We start from the raw sequence: 21,083 nt of genomic DNA on the forward strand, positions 1-21,083 counted from the left end.
AAGGGTACACCTCAGAAAGACTGGATTCGAGATAATAATCTTTTTTGGCGTTGTGTCAGGACTCACCACGCTGCTCAGTGTGACCTGAAGAAACCCTGCAACCTATGTCAAGGCAAACATCTTTGACCTCTACACCATGTAAACGTCAGATCTTCCCAAGAGGATATAGTTAGTATTGAGAAAACCTGCCTTACCAATTCTTCTCCAGACAGATTTTACCTGGACAAACCAGTGGTTGGGAACCGTGTCATGCTTAAGGTAGTACCTATCCATGTTCATTATGAAGACCGCACTTTAAATACATTTGCACTTCTGGATGACGGCTCTGAGAGGGCCATCTTGCTCCCAACTGCTGCCAAAGCCCTCGGAATACAGGGCTTCAATACAATACTTCGACAAGACATTAAAGTTCTTCATGGGTCATCTATCTCCTTTCAAGTATCCTCAACTCACAAGCCTCAAATTCTTTACAAAATTGAACATGCCTTCACTGCTGATTGCCTCAATTTGTCACGACAGTATTATCCTGTGGATCAGCTGCAGAAGAAGTATCACCACTTACATGGTCTTCCCATCCTGCAAATGAAAGATGTTCAGCCTCTACTTCTGATTGAGTCAGATCAGCCCCATCTCATTACCCCAATTGAACCTGTCAGATTATGTTCTCCAGGTGGACCTGCTGCTGTCCTCACACTCCTGGGATGGACCCTCCAGGGCCCTGCATCATTCATGGGGCGGCCTGCATCCTCCCAACAATGCCTGCTGACATCGGTCCTTCCACCTCAAGATGACCTCTTTAGTGGGCCAGCAATGTTCCCGGAGTTCTGAGCCACAGAAGCTCAAGCTGAGAGCTTGGAACTTTGGTTAGCTCAAGACAAGACCGACAGATCAGAGTCAACCTTAGGTCTACACTGGAATTGGCAGACTGATAGACTGTCATTCAAGAGTCTTTCATGGTAGCTCGATCCCGAGTAGCACCCAAACGTTCTCATTCCATTCCTCGATTGGAACTTTGTGGAGCTCTTGTGGCTGCTCAGTTAGCCAGATTGCTTCAGAATGAACTGACCTTGCAAATTGAGACCACGGTGTTGTGGACAGACTCCTCCACTGTCCTTACCTGGCTGAACTCGGAATCCTGCCATTACAAAGTTTTTGTTGGCAATAGAGTCGCCGAAATTCAGGAACTAACAGGAAATTGTTCTTGGCGCTATGTGGATTCTGCTAGCAATCCTGCCGATGACCTCACCAGAGGCAGATCACTGAATGTTCTTTCGGGGATTAATAGGTGGTCTCAAGGACCTCCTTTTTTTACTCCAAGATCCAGCCACCTGGCCAGTAATGCCAGGAAAAGACCTGACAGATGACCCCACAGAGCTACGGAAGTCTGCCTTCTGCGTTGCCACTGCAGTACCACCCCGATCCAGTATACTGGATGCTTGGAACTATCACACCTGGCAAGAACTCATGGATGCCACTGCTAAGAAAATTCCAGTAAACTCTACCTCTGATTCCTTTCCCGATGCAAATGATCCTTATTCTCAAGCGAGTACAGCAGGAGTCTTTTTCCCAGTGACTATCAACATTTGGAGAAAGGGAAGCCAGTGTCTGCTGACAGTAATCTTCTTACCTTAGCTCCCGAACTGGACAGATTAAGTGGTTTAATCCGAGTGGGAGGTCGATTGAGGAAAGCTGAGTCCATAGAAGAATGTACATTACACCCCATTGTATTGGACGCTCATCATCCAGTCACACGTCTACTGATTAAGCATTATGATTGCAAGCTACATCATCCAGGAGCTGAGATGGTGTTTGCCGAAATCCGACGCCATTATTGGATTATTCGTGGCCGTGAAGCCATTCGTCGGCACCAGCATGGGTGTCCAGAATGTCAGCATTGGAGGGCACAGCCAACTATTCCTAAAATGGCAGACTTGCCTTCTGCCCGTCTCCGTCTCCACAAACCTGCCTTTTACTCATGTGGTGTAGACTGCTTTGGGCCAATGCTGATTAAAATTGGGAGATGCACAGAAAACGCTGGGGATAATCTTTAAGTGTCTAACTACTAGAGCGGTGCACTTGGACCTCCTCAGTACCATGAATACTGATTCCTTCCTGATGGCCTTTAGGTAGTTTATTGCACGAAGGGGAACACCAGTGGAACTGTGGTCAGACAGCGGAACAAACTTCAAAGGGGGTAAAAGAGAGCTGAGAGAAGCCTTTGCTGAAATGGCTCCTGACTTACAGAAACAGCTTGCTTGAGAGAGGATACAATTTCATTTCAATCCTCCAGCAGCCACACATTTCGGAGGAGTGTGGGAGAGAGAGGTACAATCTGTAAAGTCAGCCCTTTATACTACTGTGGGAGCTCAGTCCGTTCCTGAAGAAGTCCTGCTGACAGTCCTCCTAGAGGTAGAAGCTATTATTAACTCCAAGCCTTTAGGGTACGTGTCTTCGGATGTTGCAGACATTGACCCAGTGACCCCAAACAGTTTGCTCATGGGGCGGCCAGATGGTTCCTTGCCACATGTAATCTACCTGGAGTCTGAATTGTTGAGTCGCAGATGCTGGAGGCATTCGCAAGTCCTGGCGGATAACTTCTGGTCCAGGTTTATCCGAAACTACCTCCCAGGCCTCCAGACAAGGCAAAAGTGGCAGTCCTCACCCCCAGATCTAACAGAGAAAACGGTTGTTATGATTGTAGATTCACAGATGCCTAGGGCCCTCTGGCCTGTTGGACAGATATGTTGGCCTCTTGACCATGATTTAGAGTGTATTGGGTTGAATATAGTGCTTTCATCTGAAATGTCTTTTGTGCTCATTGTTGCATATCATCCACCCTCCTCTAATAATGACTTTTATATCACTTTTAAAAAGCTACTTCAAGCCTGTGATTTTAAAACTGAGGTAATATTACTTGGTGATCTAAACTGTAACTGGCTAAATAAGACTAATAGGAAACCCCTTAAGCAGATCACAGATAGTCTAGATTTTACCCAATTGTTGGAAGGTCCTACTAGAATAACCACATCATCTCAGACACAGATAGACTTAATATTCAGTAACAAGCCTGAACGAATTGTAAAAACATTTAATTTTATTACTGGACTGTCTGACCATAATCTGACATTACTGTCAAGAAAACTTACAAAAAAGCGCTTTCATCACCAGTGTTTGGAATAACGGCGTTTAAAAGAACGGCGTTAGGTAACAACATTATTTTTTCAGTAACGGGGTAATCTAACTAATTACTTTTCCCGTCGTTACAACGCCGTTAACGTTACTGAACGTTAAATGCGGTGCGTTACTATGCATTGATTTAATATGCAATCCGAACGCACCCCTGGCTCACACAGCGAGTGAGCAGGTGGGTTAATAACGAGATATAACGGATGGATGAAATCGCACAGAATTTCCCTCTAACAACGAGAGATATCGTTAAAATAGATGAAAGTAAGCCTTCTTTTAGTATTCAACCTATCTCTGAAATTAAAACCCAGGCAATTATTAATTCTCTTAAAATTTCAACATCAAAAGATGTTTATGGAATGGATTCTAAAATGCTTAAATCCCTGAATGAACATCTATCCTACCCTATTACACAAATTTTTAACCAGTCAGTTCTACAGGGGATATTTCCAACTACCTGGAAGACTGCAATTGTAACTCCCATATTTAAGTCAAATGACCCTTTGAACATAGTTAACTACCGTCCAATCAGTCTTCTACCTGTGGTTTCTAAGGTTGTTGAAAAATGTGTATCAGAGCAGCTTGTTTCTTTTTTAAATAATAGTCCATTTACTCTTCATCCGATGCAGTTTGGCTTCAGGGCCCATCACTCTGCAGAAACAGCAAACTGTTTATTTTTAGAGAATGTACGAGCAATGGTTGACAAGGGAGGTGTTGTTGGTGCTGTGTTTTTAGACCTTCGTAAAGCTTTTGACACAGTCAACCATCAGGTCCTTATTGCCAAACTCTCTACTTTTAATTGCTCCACTTCTGCAATTAAATGGTTTGAGTCATATTTAACTGGTAGAACTCAATATGTTTCTGTGAACAACCATTGTTCATTAGCTCTTAATCTATGCACAGGGGTACCACAAGGACCGATACTTGGCCCACTTTTGTTTAGTCTATATATCAATGATCTGCCATCAGTTTGCCTTGATATCAATACATTAATGTAAGCAGACGACTCTGTAATTTATGCGCATGCCAAGACAAAACATCTGGCTGCTGCCAAACTGACCATAGCTATGGATAAGATCACCAATTGGCTAAATTGTTCATGCCTTCAACTAAATCTAGACAAAACTGTGGGAATGTTTTTTACAAAGAGACAATGTAACATTGTGCCAAATATAACGATTTTAGGTCTAAACATTAGTATTGTGACACAATTTAAGTATTTGGGCGTCATTATTGACTCTAATCTCTCTTTTAAAGCACATATTAAGAAAGTATGCAATAGTGTCAAGTTCAGCTTAGCTAATTTTAGATATATTAGAAATGCACTTACTTTTAATGCTGGCAAATTATTTATGGATGCCATGATTATGTCACATCTAACATATTGTCTGACAAGCTGGGGACAAACTAACAGTTTATCACTAAAGCCATTAGCTATTCTTTATAAAAAAACTCTCAAAGTTCTGGACCAGAAGCCTAACAGTTCACATCATTGCATTATTCTTAAAAACCATAAACTGTTAAGCTGGGAAGATGTTATCAAATATAAAAACATCTGTCTGGTCTACAAAATTTTGCATAATACCGCTCCTGCTCCTTTTAATTCATTTGTAATCCGACGTAATAATGGCAGTCAGATCACCAGAAGCACCACACGAGGTGACCTTCTAATCCCATTCAGGAAAAGCACATTTGGTCAATTATCGTTTTCTGTTACAGCAATACAAAACTGGAACTCACTGCCCACTATAATTAAAGACATACATACATATTCCACCTTTGCTACACACCTTAAAAACTGGCTGTCCGACAATTATAACTGCATACATTAATCTGAAAGTTGTGATGTGTATTTGATGTGACATGGTCATGCTGCTGCCATTAGATCTTTCTGCTGTCTGTTTCAATGTTAGGTTTTGTCTGTGTTATTATCGTGTATGTTGCTTTGTACTGTTTTAATGCATGAACTGCTTATATGCCTTTGCAATTTCTGCTTGTTTGTTTGTGCTTGTCTCATTTGTGTGCCACATGTTTGTATGTCTTATTCCATCTTGCTTATCCCTGTTGTAAATATAATTGTATTGTTTTTTATTTGTTGTATGCCTTTTAACAACTGGCCGGGGACTACAGCTGGAAATTAGCCGTAGAGGCTAAAGCTGCTCTTTTCATTAAAAGGGATTGTCCACGTTACTATAAACTAATAAACTCAAACTCAAAACTCAAAACTCAAACACATGTCATCAGGACGCACCACAGTTCGGATGGACATGTCAGGTCTGCTGATGTGGATATAAAGGGGCAAGTCTACACCCGACCAGTAGCACGGTTGGTGATCCTTCCAGCTCTTCCAGATAACGAAACCCATCCTACCAACTCACCCTAAATTAAGTCGCCTTTTAGTAGGAGCAAAGTTGCACAGCACCTTTGGGGGCGGCTGTATGAAAGGCTTCTAGAGAAATTAGGTCTTTTATTGAAGGGACTCTTATTATGATAGTTTGTAGAGTGTATTTCCAGATACATCCGGTAGGAGGCATTATTGTACAAGTTTGCTGCCTGATGACTGCTTGTACTATTACTGAGAGAACGGCAGGCAGCTGCACACTTCGCGCACTGAAGTTTTTCCTGCCTGTTATTTTGGATGTTTGTCGGCGTTTGGTGTTTCAAAGTGTTAGTTCATGACCATAAAGTAAGTTCTCTTCAGTTTGCATATGTTCCAAATGTGTTTGAAGTGTAACATTTAACATTGTAGTTTACACAGGCATGTATGGGCATGTAATGATTCACGTGTGATCGTTCGATAGATAAATAAGATATGATGTGTAATTTCTGCTAAATACAGAGTTGGATGTTACAGTTTACATAGTAATTGGTTATGTCTTGATACTGTATAAGGATTAACCAGTATTGCTATCTTTTTGATGATGTTATTTGAGAATTGATGCACGCTTTGTTAATGCACCTGGATTTATCAAAATATTAATACTGAAACCATTTTGTGGGACCAGATCAATAGTTATATTGTCTCTAATTGCATCCTCTGCATATTGAAAACTACAGCCGTTATTTAGATAATGAATGCTGTTATTCTCGATTAAGAAGTGTCTGATTTATTTGTGAACCTGTTTTACTTATACTGTTATGTTTTGTTATTTTTAGACTAATTTTGAATACACTTTGGAAAGAAGCTCCAGTCTCCTCATTCATTGTGTCCTGACCGACACACCAGGAGTGTGTACTGCTGATAGTTAGAACCCAAGCCTAGCAGTCTCTGTCCTCTCCAACAGTTTAAGGAGTTAAAAGTTTAGTAATTCTGAATGTGTCACATGTCCAAATTTTACCAAAATGTGATACTCCACTCCCTTGAGTCTGCAGAAACACACCTGCCACATGTGAAGTCGATTGGATGAACAGTTCTCGACATAGTAAAAAATGCAAACAGTCAGACAGACATACAGAGATTCCTGCCTTTATTACACCGTGTCTACACTGGACGCAACAGTTGTTATGTCACGCCATGCCGCAACAGCTAAAGTCTGTCTACACTGGACGTGACAAAACGACCATTGAAAATTATTTTAAATTTGTGTCAGTATGTCATAAATAGAATGCAGCAGCAGTTTACTGTCAGGAATTTGTTGCGCCGCATCCAGTGTAGACAGCATAATATGCCACGTTTCCACCGAAATTACCTGGAAGAATTGTACCAGGAACTTTTTTCCTCAGGAACTATTTCCCACCCAGACCTGTTGCTTTCTGAGTTTCCACCGCGGTCTAAAGTACCGTGAAGAATAGGCAAATAGTCTGCTGACGCAGGTCTGTGTACGTTTCTCAATACAATGTACGCAAATTTCGCGCATTCGACTTGGGAGTGTGATGGCCGCAATGACACAAATCCGGTAATTCTGCAAATAGCAGTGTACTTTATAATATCAGTTAGCTCGTCTTGGCTACTGCAGTTTTCCTCTCTGTATATTTACAATAAAAAAATAGGATATCAAATACCACTGCCTCCTTTTGTTTTCATTTAAACATGATAATAGCCGCATAAATGTACTTAGTTCAATGTGTATGTATACAGCCATTGCAATGAAACTAAATATTATATCAATTGCCTTTTTTATTTTCATTTTAACATATAGATACATTGAAACAGACCAAAGATTACCTGTTAGATTTACCCAAAACAAATTATATTTTATGTTTAACCACTAAAAGAGACAACAGAGCCAGCGGCGAATGTCAGAAAGACTAGCCGAGTTGAGACTGATCTAGGCGGATACATGAGCACTGAGCTCCGGCTGATCACATGGAGCTGACTGTCTCCGAAATCAGCGAAACACATTTTTTAATAGGTGCTGTCTTTATAAATAAACCACATATTTGAGTTTTAAACAATTACATTCTCGTCTGAAATACTGTTAAAGTTACATTTCATGACACAATAACAGTAATATTTAAAAAAATTATACAAAATAAATGGTGGTTGAAATCACAATGCTGTGTGAACTCAACCAATCAGCATGTTTAGTGCCCTAGTCCCACCCCCGAAAGTTCCAGAACTTTGAAAAAGTACTACCTCGCCAGCAGGGACTTTCTGAGGGGCATTTTTTTTTTTACCTGAAACTTTATTTAGATCCTGGTTCCTGCAGTGGAAACACACCGAGTACCAACCTAAAGTCCCTAGTTCCTGGGTAAAGTTCCAGAGGTGGAAATGCAGCTATAGGTTCTATTCAAAAAATGGTATTCGGACCATCCCTGGTTTAAAATGTCAGAAAAGATCAGTATCTATATTTTTCACACACAGCTGCTACCAATAACACAGTATATTAATAAGTCTCACACCATCACATTTACTGCTGAGTATTGTTAAGCATTTATCCCTCATTTAGCAATAGCTACTCTACAGAGCTTGATCTTGGTTAGTCTCATCTTGACTTGTTTTCCTGTGTTTAGATTCTTGCCTGTGATTTCGGTTTACCCTTTTGTCTTCGTCTTGGACTCTGCTTGCACCTGCCTGGACTATTGCTGTTATCTGGATTTTCCTGTTTACTTCACCCTCAGGATATTGTTAGCTGTCGATTGACCATGTCTGTTTTGGATTACTCTTCTGTCTTGCCCTCAATATACATGTTTACCATTGTTTGACCCTTGTCTGTTATGACCACGTCTTTGAATAAAAGCTTGCAAATGGTTCTACTCGTCTCTCATCCCTGTCACCTGGTAACAGAATACTCGGCCACACCAGGATCCAGCAGATTTTCACATGGACACCGGCCAGGTATGGATATGGCGAGCCTATTATTAGCCCTCAAACAGGGCACAGGATCGCTAAAGGACGATGTACAGTCGTGGCCAAAGGTTTTGAGAATTACATAAATATTAGTTTTCAAAAAGTTTGCTTCTAAACTGCTTTTAGATCTTTGTTTCAGTTGTTTCTGTGATGTACTGAAATATAATTACAAGCACTTCATACGTTTCAAAGGCTTTTATCGACAATTACATGACATTTATGCAAAGAGTCAGTATTTGCAGTGTCGGCCCTTCTTTTTCAGGACCTCTGCAATTCGACTGGGCATGCTCTCAATCAACTTCTGGGCCAAATCCTGACTGATAGCAACCCATTCTTTCATAATCACTTCTTGGAGTCTATCCGAATTAGTGGGTTTTTGTTTGTCCACCCGCCTCTTGAGGATTGGCCACAAGTTCTCAATGGGATTAAGATCTGGGGAGTTTCCAGGCCATGGACCCAAAATTTCAACATTCTGGTCCCCGAGCCACTTGTGCTCCATCGTGCTGGAAAATGCATTGTTCTTCACCGAACTGTTGTTGGATTGTTGGAAGAAGTTGCTGTTGGAGGGTGTTTTGGTACCATTCTTTATTTATGGCTGTGTTTTTGGGCAGAATTGTGACTGAGCCCACTCCCTTGGATGAGAAGCAACCCCACACATGAATGGTGTCAGGATGCTTTACTGTTGGCATGACACAGGACTGATGGTAGCGCTCACCTTTTCTTCTCTGGACAAGCCTTTTTCCAGATGCCCCAAACAATCGGAAAGGGGCTTCATCTGAGAATATGACTTTGCCCCAGTCCTCAGCAGTCCATTCACTATACTTTCTGCAGAAGATCAATCTGTCCCTGATGTTTTTTTTGGAGAGAAGTGGCTTCTTTGCTGCCCTTCTTGACACCAGGCCATCTTCCAGAAGTCTTGGCCTCACTGTGCGTGCAGATGCGCTCACACCTGCCTGCTGCCATTCCTGAGCAAGCTCTGCACTGGTGGCACTCCGATCCCGCAGCTGAATCCTCTTTAGGAGACCATCCTGGCGCTTGCTGGACTTTCTTGGACGCCCTGAAGCCTTCTTTACAAGAATTGAACCTCTTTCCTTGAAGTTCTTGATGATCCTATAAATTGTTGATTTAGGTGCAATCTTAGTAGCCACAATATCCTTGCCTGTGAAGCCATTTTTCTGCAACGCAATGATGACTGCACGCGTTTCTTTGCAGGTCACCATGGTTAACAATGGAAGAACAATGATTTCAAGCATCACCCTCCTTTTAACATGTCAAGTCTGCCATTCTAATCCAATCAGCCTGACATAATGATCTCCAGCCTTGTGCTCGTCAACATTCTCACCTGAGTTAACAAGACGATTACTGAAATGATCTCAGCAGGTCCTTTAATGACAGCAATGAAATGCAGTGGAAAGTTTTTTTTGGGAATAAGTTAATTTTCATGGCAAAGAAGGACTATGCAATTCATCTGATCACTTATCATAACATTCTGGAGTATTTGCAAATTGCTATTATAAAAACTTAAGCAGCAACTTTTCCAATTTCCAATATTTATGTAATTCTCAAAACTTTTGGCCATGACTGTACAAGAGTACTTAAAACTTGCTTATTTATCTGTTCTGCCCTGAGAGACACTGCGAGGGCATTAACCAGCCACTCAAATAACGTTTAATTTGTGAGGGTCCCTGTTTATCTTTAAGTGATTTTATGGACTACTTCTCTCTCTGTTGGCTCTTTGTTTGCTGTGGGTGTTGTGGAAGAGGAACACAACTTATTCATGAAATGGTGGTCTCATTAGAGCACGCTCACAAAATGACGGACACAACAATGCCCCGTCAAGTCTCAGCTGCTCTTTCTGAGTCAAGTCAAGTCTCAGCTGCTCTTTCTGAGTCAAGTCAAGTCACAGCTGATCTTTCTGAGTCAAATAAATTCACAGCTGATCTTTCTGAGTCAAGTCACCGTCGATCCAGTAACAGTTGGTCTCGTCACCTCTCAGGTGATCTGCCAGAGTCTCATCATGTCTCAGCTGCTCTTTCAAAGTCACATCTCATCACATCTGATCATCCAGAGTCACATCACATTACAGCTGATCATTCTGTCTGGTCTATCCACTATTGTCATGTAATGTCCACATCTTTGAATAAAAGGTTGAAAATTGATCTACTTGTCCCTGTCACCCTTATAACACAAGGTTTTCTGAACAGACATTTAGAAGTTTATTTTAAAATGCACAGTATTTCAAATAAAAATTAAAACTCTGTGATCAGTTGAGTTTTTACAACACCATAAGTGTGTCCCATCAGGTAATGAAAAGTTTTACACACACTTGTGGTCTCCATCCTCACTTGAACACTTGGGCCAAATACAGGAAATAGGCCATATAAGTCTTAGTCAATTGATCAAGTGCAAAGACGGCAAGTGTGGGTATTTGGACAAGGTATGTGTCTGTGGTCTCAGCATTAACATACAATGTAAATGGTTCCATCTTCGTTCTGTCCTGAAAATAAATTTATGTCATTAAGTCTAAACTCTATCCCAGTGATGCAAATGCTGTATATCGTTTCTACAGATTATGTTATTGCACTGCAAAGTTAACCTGTTAGCCAGCACCCCCAATTATGGGACTCACAGCTGAAAGTTCTATACCTAACTTATAATTGTAACAGTTTCCAGTGTGTTACAAACATCATGTTGGTGTCTTTGGAAAGAAGACACTTTGGGCTTTATTTGTATCAACCAAATTTGATAATGCTCAAAAATATTAAAAGTTATAGACACTGAAGTGCCTTGAATTTTTTTTTACCACACTTTGATATAAAAATACATGAAACGAGTCCTGGAGCAATCTAGAAAAGTAATGGGTTGAAAGCCACGTCTCATGAGTTTCTATTTCAAATCTGAATAAGATATCATGAAAAATGAGACTCCTGCAAATATTTTTCTGAGACTATGTCTAGACCCCCCACCCCCCAAATATAAGAAAATATATTTCCCAATAGTATTGAAGGCTTCTACAAACTATTTAGTCAGTAAACATACCACTGCATTGCTGTTTTTTTCAATTACAAAGCACTAGACAGAAACTTAGACATCATATAAGTGATTTATTTTAGCACTAGAAAAATACAATAAGAATAATTTGAGTAAGAAAAATAAGAATAATAAGAAAAATAATAAAGATCTAACTTTGTTTGCCAATTACAGAAAATCCTGAGATTGCTAGAAATGCAGCATTTACTATGAATTACGATGCAAATAAGTGCTGATGTGCTGATGGCCACTTATACAGATGGTAATAACACAAATGTGCCATAAAGTTAATAATCTCTCTATTCACATAGACGCGTTCACTTTGATAGCCGTGATCATACAGTAATAGCGACCTGATTTGGGCTGATTTGCACTCAAACAGATGGTAATCATGCAGATACATTCACATTCAACATAAAACACACTCTCACATATATAAAAACTGTTGAAAAATAAAACAAACAAAGAAAAAGGTGATCGCTATAATTTCCGCCTCCATCACTGGTGCCTCAGAGCGCGTCACGAGCCCTCAGCAGGGAGCGCCAAAATTCAAATACACTATCTTTCGCCTATCTTTCATTCATTCTTTTTTCCGGTGGATTGTCTCATTCTGTTTGTGACACTGTACGCTGCAAAACCATGCCGTTTTTTTTACTACCAATACGCAGTTTCCGACCGTGAGTTATTCCATAACGGACGCAAACAGTTCTGTCGCTGAAGAACTGAAACGTAAACAAAGGAATTATAATCCATATTACAACGTTATTGCTTCGTTGGACTAAACGTGCTTCATGAGATGTCGTTCAGTGGACCCATACCTTTCTAAACCGGGATTTACAGCTGTGGATGTGTTTATGACTCGTTGTTAAGATGGATCTGGTATGTACAGCGTTTCTAATGTTCATGTTTTTTATGTGTACTGCTTACACAAATGTAGCAAATACAGTCTTTATAAGCTTTCCATTGAAAAACAGCGATCTGTCGTCGATGCTTGAGGCTTAGATCTTTATAATGATACATAGTTTGTCAAGATTAAATTTGTCCCGTTTCATTTAATCTATTCATAAACATTGACACGAGCAAGTTGAGTGGCTTTCAGGACGAGGGCGTCGGGGTGCAGGCTAAGAGGTTAAAAGTCTGGACTCCACAGTGTAGAAAAACGTATGACAGTTTCAAAAGAAAAAAAATACTTCAAAAAGGAAACCAATAAATTCAGGCATTCAAATCGATGGGAAAATATTAGCCCCATAAGCATTTATCTAGTGGCTCAATCTAGTGGACAACATTATTATTGCAGCCCTTATCTATCATTGAAATTGAGAAAATTCTGAAAGTGATTGGCTGCTGAATGGCAGCACAGCTTGCCCTCCTTTGAGGAGGGAGCCTTCACTGGGGTTTCTCGCGGTGCCAGCACCGCTTTTGCAGAGGCGGAGCAGTGGCTGTGCTCACAGTTTTCACTTTCTGATCCGGTGTAAGGAATGTAGATGGGCTAATTCATATCTTCTTTCTTAACCACCAGATCCGGCATCCGCTTTTGGGGTCTCCAAAGCCCGTGGTGCGGATCTTCCCCCATGGGGATAGAGCGTGACACTCTGCTTGTCTTTCTCCAAGGTGATTGACATGGAGTGCATCGATGAGCTCGCCAGTTGCACAAGAATCAGTTACACAAGCATATTATGAAAGATATTATAATGAGCAGCATTAATGGGGAGTGGAGCTTGCGAAGTCGGCTCTTGGGGGGCTGCTTTTCCTGCACTCCACTCTCGCTGCTGAGGCATGGCGGCGACCGTGATCGCGGCGATTGCACATGATCTGGCAGACAGGTTGGAGCTCATTCTCAAGGCTTGGAAGCCCACGCTGAGGTTTCTTCCCCCTCTGAGTGAGAGCTCACTGCAGCGGCCATCTTTCTCTGAGGAGTTTGATGTTGCTTGTGTGACTGAGCGGCATGTGTTTACTTCTCTTCCTTTGAAGAGGTTGAGTCGGTCAGCAGTTGGGCAGCACCAGTCCCAACCCTACCGTGTTCCAGCCTCTCGAGCTGGGGGTGTCACTTCTCATACTCCACAGAGTCTAGAGTCAGTGTGGCACTCCCTGGCTGAAGGCTTCTAGCGGAAGGCGGCTCTTTGGACCTTCATTCTAACTGGATATTCTTCATCATAAGTGTCCTTACTCCTAAGGCCTCCCTCTTGGGAAGAGTGGTGAACACCACATTACACCATGCCCATCTCTCCTCAATGCTCTCAGGAAATCAGTCTGCCAACCCCGCCAGTGTTCCAGGGTGCAGCAATCTCCGGCAAGCGCTTCTCTCAATTACTGCCTGGAAATGTAGTGGTACTAAAAGGCTCGCTACTGTAGGGGAATTTACAGTTAAAACCCAAGGACCAGATAGCCTATGTCGCAATGAAGACCAGGAGTCAGAGATGAGTTCAATTAATAATAATAATTTTACTGAAGAAAATAGTTTGCAGTTTCATCAGCAGAAGTCAGCTTCAATACTCTCGACGGAGTTCGTAGGCCACCCCCGTACAACTCAAAATCAACCACAGTTATACCCTGACAGAGGATACTAATTGCGTCAATACATAAGTCAACAAAAAAATTGTATTGGTTCCAAAACCTAGATAAACTCTCCAAAGACGTATATCTGATATGCTGGACACTGGCAGTTCTACAGAGTTGTACAGAGCTTCTCCCTGTACAGACAGATACTAACACACATACACAGAGAACTTATCTATAATTCAAGGCTTTCTAGCACTGGCGAGTGTCTTATCATTATGGTTGGATACACACACATAATATGTGGACATTAATCTTGAGGAAAAGAAATACAGGGTAGAACAGGATTCTTTAATATCTCATAAGCGCAAATAAGGTTACAAATTTCACTCTTGCCATAACTTGATTAATAGTCAAACAAGAAATCATGTAATAATATAATTAATATCAGTATGAAGGATATGGCAACTCAGCATCCACTCCTTCAGTCCCCCATTTTAGATCAATGTGAGGTCCAATACCCAACATCTGGTCTAATAAATGAGGTCAGGTGTAGTTGTGATGCATGCTAATAATGCAGGCTGTTGGTCAACTTAAGCAGGTGCATATACTTAACATCTCTGTTACTGTCTGACATTTCTAGTAATAAACACATTATTTTGTACAAAAAACTTCCCATATACATTCTTACTTCCCATATACATTCATCTACTTACTTAATCCCACAATATCTGCACTTGCACTAGTCTTTCTTCACATAAAAAGTAATGTCTTTTCCAGTGAATCATTCTGTGTGTCCCTCTACCTGGAAAAGTGTCCTCCATCTATATATACTTTCATCAACATACCTTTGTAAATACCTCTCTTCCTACTACAGCTACTTCACACTTACCCTCTAAAACAAAACATTTATCCAACAGCCTTAAGACTAAATTTGCATATTCTTTAACCAGATTTAACAAATCATTAAAGAAAACCGCATACACAATAACCAATTCATTTTTTTTTTGACCCTTTAGAAGGATATTTGCCTTATTTGTTTTCTTTTAACATGTCTTACAACTATGATGAACTTTAGTTCATTTGGTCATATCGTAAAATAAACTCATTACAATAAATGTATATATATTATTCTCTGGAAGCCGGGCTAAATGAATAACCACTTGTTATTGCATTCCTGACATATGTCAGACCCTCAGTCACCTCACAGATACCAAATACAGACATTGCTTATAACCTAAATCCCAGTAAAGATACCGTTATTTTATGAAAATCTATCATTTTCCCGATCAATGGTGCAATTAGAGCGATTGAATATCCATTATACCCTTTCACTCCAAACTTGGTGTTAAAAACACAAAAATAAACAAACCAAAAATAAGTAAGATCAATATTGAGCCATCTTTAAAAATAAAAATAATCATAATCATTTTTTCCTCGAAAACCTAGAGCAGTTCCTAGTTTATTACTTAATAGCCCTGTTATTAAGTTTTACTTTCACCACGAATCCATTTGCAGTCATCATAGTTCACATGCTGTTTAAACATACATGAACCATAAACCTAAACTTGTCATTGTTAACAACATTTGGTCAAAATTACATTTTAAGTATCGAAGTGTCTAACTTCAAAAATACAACTAACCTGTCCACTTATTGTCATGCATGTATTTTTATACCATGACATTACTGTTAATCATACTCATTGCCTTTTTTTATTTTTTTTATTTTTTTATGCAAATCTTGTCAATTATCATACCATATTACTGTACTCAGACTATATTAACGACACATTCAGAAGCAAATCCTCAATACCTCGTATAAAGTCAATTTAGTTCTCACTGTTTTGTCAGTTAGAAATGCTTATAGGTCAGCTACCTGATCAATGTCTTAAAAACCCTTCGTTCATGTTTGTCATTTGGCAGTGATATTTATTTACTCAAAATTATTATAAACTGAAAAAGAGCAGACAGATTTCCTAATACTATTACTAAATGAACAATACTATTACTTAGTTCTAAACGGCCAAATATTTATTAAAGAGACATCCTCAGTTTCTGTAAATCTGTATTGAAACAGTATACATTATCAAAAAGCCCTGTCAGTGTTCACAATATTAATTTGATTTGACTTGACAGGTGTTCATAAGCAGCTCCATAGAGCCTATTACAACTGTGTTGTTTAAACATAATTTTTTTTGCTGTGCTATTTCAATTAATTCAAACCTCTTGTTATGGTATTCCTCTATTAAGGGGCTATCCCAGGAGATCCATACGTTTTTGTTCAACTTATCTCTGTTCTACATAAACCAAACTATTGCGTCATTCAGAACTTGAGGACCCACAAAGCCTTACGTCTGCTTTTGCTTTTGCACTATATTACATAAACAGGATTCACTCCTTTGTTTTCCCACCAGGCTTCTTTATGTGAGGGTGCTCTCTGGATAATTTGGTTAGTGACTTAGCCAATCTGTCACTGTTTTTCTGCCGTCAAGTCGAAAATATTTACCTTTACCATTCAAACAACCAAGTGTTAACTTGCTAAAATTTAGACCCTCATTTTAATTTAGGCTTGGATTTTAAACCCATTTTGGACGGCAATCTTAAATTTCACAAATCCAATCATATAAACACTCTTAAACATATTAATCCAGAGATTGATTTAAATCAGCATTATAAAAGACAAAACAAGTCATTATTACCAGTAGCAGACAGAGCTGGATAACCAATCCACTTAAAGCTTGTCCCATGTTCGTCATTGTCTTTTCATTAGTTTCACTCAGAATTATCGACTTCTGTAAAGTAATTTCACTTAACACATCTGTAATGATAAAACACTCATTCCAGAGGTTAGTGACTCAATATACACAAAGCAGAAACAGAATTGTCCTCCAAAATATACAGTAGTCATCCTCATGCGTGCACATACTTAACATAAATATTTAACATCTCATATTCAAGGTTTGCTTTTGGTGTTAAATCTGAAGGATTTAAACTTAAAAAAATATATAAATTCTGTACGTTTTACCTAGTTTGTTCTTAGTCTCTTATCTAGTATAAAGGTTTGCCTGTTCATTAATGCTTTTTATTTAGAGAAAAATCAGCTTGGTTGTTTTGGTCTTAAAATCATTGCTCTGTTTTGGTTACTCTTACTTAGCAGGCCGATAAGAGAAGCAGAGCACCATCCCTGCCTCCACTCAAGCACTCTCTCTCTCTCTTACTGTGCAAAATATTAGTTATTTATTTATTTGACAGTTTTCACCAAACTTAAACTTAGACTATAATATCAAAAACATTACAACATATAACCCTTAATCATTCAAATAGGTTAAAAATGTAAACGTTTCTATATCTCAATCTCAGTTTACACTCAAAACAAATGACTCTTTAAACTTACTTAATTTAATTATGGACAGTGGTTCCACACAACCAAATTGTGTTTTGATAACATTAATGGAATTTTTGAATGTATGCAAACTCCTTGTGTTGTGACAACACGATTGAATGAGGTAGAATCTATGTGAAATAGTAATGTCCAACCAAATCAATTTATTCACTTTGCTTCAACTTAAACCGGTTAAGTTAACTGAACATGTTTTGGTTTATTACCATCTAGCCAAATTTGTTTCACTCTATCAACATAAGGAGGTTTGTTTCAAATTACTCATTTCAATTATGGACAGTGGTTCCACACAATTTTTTTAAGGGAAGTCGTGGCCTAATGGTTAGAGAGTCGGACTCCCAATCGAAAGGTTGTGAGTTCGAGTCCCGGGCCGGCAGGAATTGTGGGTGGGGGGAGTGCATGTACAGTGCTCTCTCCACCCTCAATACCACGACTTAGGTGCCCTTGAGCAAGGCATCGAACCCCCAACTGCTCCCCGGGCGCCGCAGCATAAATGGCTGCCCACTGCTCCGGGTGTGTGCTCACAGTGTGTGTGTTCACTGCTCTGTGTGTGTGCATTTTGGATGGGTTAAATGCAGAGCACAAATTCTGAGTATGGGTCGCCATACTTGGCTGAATGTCACTTCACTTTCACTTTCACTTTCACTTTCAATTAGTTCTAGTTACTTTAACTAAATATTTTCTATTTAAAGTTACCCCTTCACCAAAGCATTTTTTGTGTGATTTGTCTTGTAATGAGTCAAAAGACAAGATGTCACAAATGATCAAAGTGTATTTGTTAAACAAGCAATAAATAATTACACACAGTTAAATACAGTTGAAACCATGTTACAAAATTACAAAAAATTACACAAAATAGCGGAAATATGAAACTACTCATTTTCTAACTGGCATTCATGGGTAACCAATCAAAGCTTATTCCAGGAACAGGAACTGGCTCCAGAAATAACTTCTTCAGTATTCCAAATGTGTACCTGAGTTCAGGAGGGTTGCACAAGTTCAGTCCATATATCAGTCCCAGAAACATGGTTTTGCAGACTGTAAACTGCTATAGGTCCTGAAGAACTTTATCCTTTAAAACTCCAACTTCTGCTGGACTGTCTTCAATGATGCAGCTTCAAATAGATTCCCACGAGTCTTCTGGATCACCTCCTGATTGCTGGCAACATCTGTATCCTAGAAGTATTTAAAAGCATGGAGAACTCAAATTGTTGTGTATTAACTTTAACAAATCATTTATTAACCTTGAAAAAAAAAAACTCACCATATACTCCATACTACTAGGGTCTTCATTGGATACTTCAATTTCATTAGTCTGAAGATGAAAACAACAAAATTTAGCCTTTGTTTTTTTTCTAAAATTACATGGGAAAAAAAGTCAGTCATTCATCTTCTTATGGGAAATACAGGCAAGCAGTCAAGATGGGATTCTAACAAACATTACAGTGGAAAATGGTACACACATCTGGACCCTGTACGGTAAGCAACAGAACTGGAAAGTTCCCAGACCCAGAAACATAGTAAGGACATCAGTAAAACAGTCATGTGACATCAGTGGTTCAACCATAATTTTACAAAGCTACAAGACTACTTTTTTGTGCAAACAAAACCAAAACAGCGACTTTATTCAACAATTCTTCTCCAAATCGCATCTTCCACCATTATCAACAGCACGTAAATAATTCATGCGCATGGTGCTGCTGACCTAGAACACGCAAGCGCTGAGCCTTGATTACATGCAGAGGAAAGCAATGTTCATGCCTCTTGTTACTCTCCATAATGGCGGCATATATGATTTGGAGAAGAATTGTTGAATAAAATCGCTATTTTTGTTTTCTTTGCACAAAAACGTATTCTTGTAGCTTTGTAAAAGTGTGGTTGAAGCATTGATGTCACATGAACTGTTTTACTGATGTCCTTACTAGGGGTCGACCGATTATCGGCACCGATATTAAGCATTTTTATAGTTATCGGCATCGGTCATTTTCAAAACCGATTTGCCGAAAAAACCATTTTATTTTGAAATGCGCGATCTGGCACTGATCCAGCCACCTCAGTCAGAGCGCACCGCTCTGTGGCCTAGACTAAGCCCCGCCCATTGTCCGTCTGATTTGTTGGGAGTCACGAGCCTGGCCAATCAATACGGCTGGCGCGGCTGGAAAATGTTCTGCTCTCACACCAAAAGCACTGGAGCTGCTTCAGTGATCATCATCACACATCAGTAAGTTATCTCTCGAAGGTAAGAATGCAGTAAACGTTCCTGAAGTTGCAATAAATCACTACACTGAAGTTGCAAAATGCCTAAATATAATCGATTTATGATGACAAGCCCCGTTCAGTTATTATACTGTGAATTCCCGGACAATGTCCGTCATTGCAGTGATATGCTTTAACGGATCATTACATCAGTGCTGAGATAGTGAAACTAAAACCAACTTCTCTCACCATTCGGCCAACTTAACGTTATATTGTGAATAGATTATCAACACGAATGAATTCACTTACGTCTGCTGTGTTTTTTTTTTTTTGTGTTGTTCACATAGCTTCACTGAACAGCGTCCGTTCCGTTAGGGCTCTTAGTCAAAACAATTGTGCATATTTGGAGAAATATTGCTTTTTTCTAACATGATTGCAAAATAATTTATCATACAGATTCAGAATTACCATTATGCAATTTTGAAGAGCTGAAAGGGCATCAAGCGCGAGCTCTGACGCCGTGACGCCACGCAAGCTCCCTATTCCTGATTTAGTTATCTCCGCAGCCGTAAATTGTCAATAATCTCACATTGCACGTTTCTGGATGACGCTGTCCTGTATACTTCCTAGTTTGTATCGCCGTGATAAACAGTCAAACAAACATTTTACACATCAAAAAAAAAAAAAAACACTATTACAATATGGGTTGTGTGTGATTTTAATGCAATTCTGGGTTGCAAATAAAATGCTAAATATAACACACACACACACATACACACAAACACACACATATATATATATATATATATATATATACACGTGTGTGTGTGTGTGTGTGTATGTGTGTGTTTTTAGTTAGTCCATTGATGTGCATTAGACTATTAATTGAGTAGTCACATCTATTATTTTAGGCTATGTTTTAGTCATCAGAAAATAATTATGAGAGGTTAAGCCATTGCACATTTCTAACATGTAAATTATTGATGCCAATACTTCCCTTTCCATAAGCTGTTTAGCTGTAGTAAAATATCCATAGGCTTAATCATGAAACATACTGTGGTCCCACTTTTAACTCTCTCTTTATCTTACCCTCATTGTAGATGCATTCACAGAAGAAGACAACATTTAGAAGTGCAGTGTGGGAGTACTACACTCAACCAACACCAGGGCAGGCAGTGTGCAATACATGTAAAAATGTTGTCAGTATGGGTGGTACAGTGGCAAAAAAGGCCAATACTTCAAACATGTGGTCCCATCTTAGAATTCATCACAATGACTTGTATAAATCTGCCCAATCAAACAAAGCTGAATCTGAGCAGGGAGCAACATCCACATGTCAGCCTACAATACATGACATTTTTCAGAAACAAAAAAATGGACAAATCTGGATGACAGATCAAAACAAATGGACAAACTGATAACAGAAATGATCATTTCTGACAACCAACCATTCACAATGGTCTCTGACATTGGCTTTAAGCGACT

The sequence above is a fragment of the Carassius carassius genome, chromosome 2 (genome assembly GCF_963082965.1).
Source record: "Carassius carassius chromosome 2, fCarCar2.1, whole genome shotgun sequence".
Classification (NCBI taxonomy): domain Eukaryota; kingdom Metazoa; phylum Chordata; class Actinopteri; order Cypriniformes; family Cyprinidae; genus Carassius; species Carassius carassius.